Below are 6575 nucleotides of genomic sequence, written 5' to 3' on the forward strand. Positions count from 1 at the left end.
TGCCAAGTTCTGAAATTTCCTAAGACATTTCATCCATGGAAAGTTTTGAAAATAATTTGTTCCCTCAATAAGAAAATTGAGTATCCTTTCTCCTCAGATAGCTACCTTCAGTAATTAATTATTTTATTTAGATGAACCACTGAAGGAGAGCAATAGGAACTGTTGTGAAAATGCAACACAATGATACGTGTAAAAGATAAATCATAGTGCCTGGTACACAGGAGGTATTCTGTAAGTTCCACTGCATGCTACACTAATGCTTCCTCATAGAGTGCTCTAGAAAGGCCTTAGGCTTTCCTACTATAAGGAATGTCTTGCTTGAGTTATTCCTGAGCAATAAGAACAAGAGACTTGAACTTCAGATTCTCCAAGCCAATTTTATGGAGAAGTAGAGAAATATGCCATTAGCATATGCCAGAAAACCCAGGAATTATCTTTTGACATTTCTGAAATGATCATGCTATTCTTCTTTTTGCAGCCAGGGTTATTTTGCAATAAAGATAAAAAGGTTTCAAAATATTAATTGTTTGGGTGTTTTGTTATCTAATTTTCAGATCCATGTGATAAGGTTAAAACAAATGTCAAATCATGCTTGAGTTCAGAAGGATATCTAGTTCTCTGGAAATCTCCACTTAAAGCCCAATATTCACAAAACTACAACTATGTGTTCTTTTTATAATCACTAATAAATGATTATGCAGTTCTTTTTTGAGAAACAAATAAATCTAGTTCATTTGGAATAAGTTCCAAATTCCCAAGGAATTCTATGAGATACATATAATTCCTATTTTATGATATGGAAGCTGAGACCTTGAGAAGTTAATTTTCAAAGGTTACAAAGCAAGTACTACCAAAGATGTGCTTCTCAGGCCTGGGTTTCCCAGACAACAAACAGGCTGAGAAACTGATAATGGTGTCCCAAAAGGAGCTCATGCAGGCTCAACATCCCAGGTGCAGTCTCCCTTCCCCAGAGAATTGCAATATTACATAGGTCACAAGGTCTCAGATACTGGACCATGAACATCCCAGACAACTATAAATAATTAGTACCTAAAATCCAAATGACCAGTTTACTCCTCCCATGATAAGACCACTTTCTCATGTTTGCCATTTAAGAAAAAAGACCCACAATCTCCTAAATGGAAGCCATGCTGTGCAGTGGTGATAGACTGGCAGACCACGGATATATGTCACTGATCTTGCCTTGTGAGATTTTCTTTTCTCTAATAAAACCTATTCCTTATCTCCTACCATAAACTGATGTGGAATTCATCCCAATCCTTTGCCTGACAGGGAATATCCCTAAACAAATCCACTCAGTACCATACCTGTCTTGCTACCTTAAATGGTAAAGTTGTTAGGAAAAGTTGTTTTAAACTTCCTTCAGAAGAAAGAATTCCTAAATTGATTATGAGCAAAAAAAGAATGCTCTACCCCTCTCTCAACAATAAAAATTAGTAAATAAATAAAAGGGGGTGCTGGGTGGCTCAGTCAGTTAAGCATCTGATTCTTGATTTCAGCTCATGATCTCACGATTGTGAGATCAGTCTCTGCACTAAGTATGCAGCCTGCTTAAGATTCTCTCCCTCTCCCTCTCCCCCTCCCGTACTCACATGCATTCTCTCTCTCTCTCTCTCAAAATAAAAAAAAAAATGAAATAAAAAATTAAAAAAAGAATGCTCCATTTGTTCAGAAACATGGCCATAATAACAATGCCTAGTGTAAAACCATTAAAACACTCCAATCTTATTTCCTCTACCTCTTTTATTTTCCCCTGCCAAATAAAATTCCTATACATAATATTGATTACTTCTTTGTCTACCTTAATCCATTACAAATAAATAATTGCATATTTTTTTGTTTTTGTTTTTATTTTTGAGAGACAGAGAGAGATAGAGCATGAGTGGGGGAGGAGCAGAGAGAGAGAGTGAGAGAGGGAGACACAGAATCTGAAGCAGGCTCTAGACTTTGAGCTGTCAGCCCAGAGCCTGACAGAGGGCTTGAACCTACAAACTGCGAGATCATGACCTAAGCCAAAGTTGGATGTTTAACTGATTGAGCTACCCAGGCACCCCAATAATTGCATGTTTTAAGCAATTTTAAAGATTATCACATTGACTGTAAGGAATCAACAGAATTTTCTCTTGCTCTGTCTCTCATCTTGCTGTTATTTCGTTCTTCCTTGTACTTAAAATTGCCTGGGCTGCTCAGATCTTTATGGTTTATAGACTTCCAGAAACTGGATATGAACTAATTTCTTATCCTTTCTTATTTTATTGAACAAATATTTATCAAGGGTGTGCAATATACCCTGTAGCACTATTTTTCTAGATAGGTCTCCCAAGGCAAGGGAAATAAAACCAAAGAGAAACTTTTGGGACACATCAAAATAAAAAGTTTCTGCACAGCGAAGGAAACCATCAACAAAATGAAAAGGCATCCTACTGAATGGTAGAAGTTATTTATAAATGACATATTCAATAAAGGGTTAGTATAAAAATATACAAAGAACAAATACAACTCAATACGCAAAAAAAAAAAACCCCACAAAGAAGCCAATTAAAACATAGACAGAAGGTATGAATAGACATTTCTCCAAAGAAGACATACAGATGGCTAAGAGACACATGAAAAGATGTTCAACATCACTCATTATCAGGGAAATGCAAACCAAAACCACTGTGAGATATCCACCTCACACCAGTCAGAATGGCTACAATCAACAACACAAGAGACAACAAGTGAGGTTGGTGAGGATGTAGAGAAAAAGGAACCCATGTGCACTGTTGGTGGGAATGCAAATTGGTGAAGCCATTGTGGAAAACAGTATGGAGGTTCCTCAAAAATTAAAAATAGATGTACCATATGATCCAGGAATAGCACTACCATGTATTTACCAAAACAAAAACAAAAATACTAATTCAAAGGGATACATGCACCCTATGTTTATTGCAGCATTATTTACAATAGCTATACTACAGAAGCAGTCCAAGTGTCCATAGATAGATGAATGGATAAAAAGGAAGTAGTATATATAAACAATAGAATATTATTCAGCCATAAAAGGAATGAAATCTTGCCGTTTGCAACAACATGGATAAGCTAGAGAGTGTAATGCTGAGTGAAGTAAGTAAGTCAGAGAAAGACAAATATCATAGGATCTCACTCATACGTGGAATTTAAGAAACAAAACAAATGAGCAAAAGAAAAAAAGGAGAGAGAGACAAAGAGACAGACCAAGAAACAGACTCTTAACTATAGAGAACAAACTGATGGTTACCAGAGGGAAGGTTGGTAGGGGGACGGGGACAACAGGGGATGAGGATTAAAGAGTATGCTTATCATGATGAAAAAATAAAATAAAATGAAATGGAAAAAATAGAATACAAAAGAGAGTGTACAATATACCAGCCCTGTGATAGATGCTAAGTATATACTTGAAAATAAAACTCAGACAGTCCTTTCACGCTTGGAGCTTACACTCACTGGAGGAGAGAGATAATGAGCAATTAAACAAATGAATGTTTAGAAAATACTGTTTTGTAAAATTTTCTATTAAGAATAGAGTAATAAATGTAAAAAAAATCATTTCCGCCTCTCTGCATTCCCTCTCTTAGTTTTGGAGACCTCTAATTAGTCCTTCCCCAATCTGTCACTTTACACTAGTATCTCTACCTTTAGCCCTGTTCATCCTCCTCAAGTTGTCTCTCTCTGTCTCCTAAAAGCTTCCAAAAATATGCTTTGTATTAATTCACCCAATTAACTTTAATAGAATGGAAGCTATTTACAAGAAATTAAATAGTATCATATTGGCAACAATGCACAAAAGACAGGAATTTGATTTGTGAAACATCATGGTACAATCACTGGACCTCCGAGCTTGTAGTGCTCTAAAAATTCACATGCACAATTCCATCTGTATAGAGAACTATCAGCCAAACAGGGCCAGATTTACTCATTCTTTTTAGAACTGGTGCTGAAAAAGTAATTTCAAACATTTAAACTCAGCATTACTTTTTAAAACTTGAAGTAGGAAGTAGGCAAGTATAATTGAAGTGCACTAATGACTTTCAGTTTAGCTTTAACCTACATTAATCAGAAGTGTTCTCATTGTTTGCAGATGGACTTTATAGAAATGGCTTTGCAAGGTTTTGCTTACCCATTCTGGCAGTTGAAAGCAGCATAATTTATTTGCAAAGCATCCTTTATGCAAACTATATCCATTCCCCAAATGTTCCCTTGAATTAAATAAGGCAAGAGTGTAGACAGAATAAATTAAAGAAAATCATAGCATGCAAATATTATAGAAGGAATTAATTAAAACCTGCATGGCATTTGGCCAGAAAAAGAGAAGCAGAAACTAATACACATATTCAAGTACAGGAAAAATAACTTTAGATGATATTTGGAGGAAATGAAATGTTGAAAGTGATAGAGAATAGCTGAAACTGGCATTATTATAAAGGAAGCAATAGACTATCTTACCAAAACAGGAATAAACAGAATTCCAAATTAAATGTGACGACAATATTAGGTAAGTCTACAGTTAAATATAAAAGAAGATTTTCTTCTAAGAAATTACCCACAAATTACATTCAACTAAGATTCAGTTGTAGTATATTTTATAGGAAGAATTTTTATAAAAGAGGTTTTTAGGTATCCTATGATATATTCAATTTCATTTCAGAGGTGTAATCACAATTATGAAATAAGAAAATTTAAAAAAGAGAGTTCACTGTACCTACTTGAAGAATTCTACCTGAACGTTTCTGGGCAAAGTCAAAATGGTTATGCATTTTTCTAAAATGTCACAATTTCTACTGCTAGGATAATTAAGGAATTGGGTCTATGGGATTGTTAGATCTTCTGGTTAACCAGGTTTTAGATGATTCTTTATATATCAAGCCTATGTAATACTTTTTTTAAATGGAAGTACTAAATAAGTTCATGGTCTAGTGGTGGAAATGTTCAATAAGGAGCTGATTATAGTACAGTGTGATAAGAGGTATAAGAGAGTTTTGTAAGTTGCTGGAGAGCAGAGGAGGAATTCCCAACCTAGGCTGGGAGGAGTCGGGGGAGATTGCACAACTGGTATACTTGTAATGAGTCTTAAAAGACGACCAAGAATATAAAGTTGACAAGGACATTTTAGACTAAGAGAGAGCGTGTCCAAAGCCACAGAGGTGTGAAGGTCTCTGCTGAGCAGCTTCCCGATATTTGACAATGTTGAGCATGAGAGGAATTGAGGGAAAAGTAAAAATGAAACTGGAAGGTATGTAGTAGCCAGATGTGGAGTGGCCTTGCTTCAGGGAGACAGGACGAATTCTACGGGCCAATCAAGAGCCTGGGGTGGAACAGGCTGGGTGGAGTCTGTAGTGAACTAGATATCATGAATTCTTTCCTATCTTTCCTAAAGGAAGCATCCCCTATTTAGTTCCAGTTGTACACTACTTTGTGTGAACACAATATTTTGTATAAAATATCGCTGTGCGTAAATGAGAAAGTTAATTTGAACTTACAGAAATTAGAGCATGAGCCAAAACAAACACTTTCAGTTGAGTGGGCTTCCATATTACAGCCTCTGCTATAATTTATGTAAGAATAATACATAAATTGCATTAATCCTAACCCATGTTGTATATACTCTTCTAGATCTAGAAGCTGGACTTGTAATTCTATATAAATGTTATTATTAATATGTTGTATTATAGTTTCTTTTTTTAAGTAAATAAAATGTTTGAGTTATATGCAAGTTCCAATTAATCAATGTTACTATATGTTTAAAAATTTTTTCCTATAGGAAAGGGTACCCACATACCTATATCTTGCAGATTATAGTACAACATGATCACAAAGTAACATGATTACAAACTAATCAGAATCATGCAGAATATGTGTTAAAATTTTAGATTCCTGGCACTAACTCAAACCAATAATATCAAAATCCCAGGATCCAGGAATCTGCCTTTAAGCAAGCCCTTCAGATTCTTCTGATACAATGGCCTCATAACCACACATGGACAATCTTTATCTAAACAACACTCAGTGCAAGTGGAAGGATCATTCTTTTTTTAAAAAAAATTTTTAATGTTTATTTTTTTTTTTAGTTTTGAGAGAGACAGAGAGAGAGAGACAGAGTGTGAGCAGGGGGAGGGTCAGAGAGAGAGGGAGACACAGAATCTGAAGCAGACTCCAGGCTCCAAGCTGTCAGCACAGATCCTGACACAGGGCTCAAACCCATGCACCAGAAGATCATAATCTGAGCCAAAGTCAATTGCTTAACCAACTGAGCCACCCAGGCACCCCTGAAAAGATCCATTCTTTTTCTACTATATATATTGAATATGACCTGAAGCAGAGGCTAATCAAAATCTAGGAAGCTGAGATCATCAGACTTTAAAATTAGAACCGACTTGATGATAGAGGACCTAATTCTGTCTCATTGAATCTCTTCCTTTAGACTGGAGGTCACTCACTGAGGGAAAACCCATAAGCAACAGAGAGTCAAGCACTTCGGTATGTCACACATCATGATCTAGCTCTGACTTACAAGCCACCAATCTTAACCTCTAGCC

Source organism: Crocuta crocuta, unplaced genomic scaffold, assembly GCF_008692635.1.
Source record: "Crocuta crocuta isolate KB4526 unplaced genomic scaffold, BGI_CrCroc_1.0 scaffold211, whole genome shotgun sequence".
In the NCBI taxonomy this organism is placed as follows: Eukaryota; Metazoa; Chordata; class Mammalia; order Carnivora; family Hyaenidae; genus Crocuta; species Crocuta crocuta.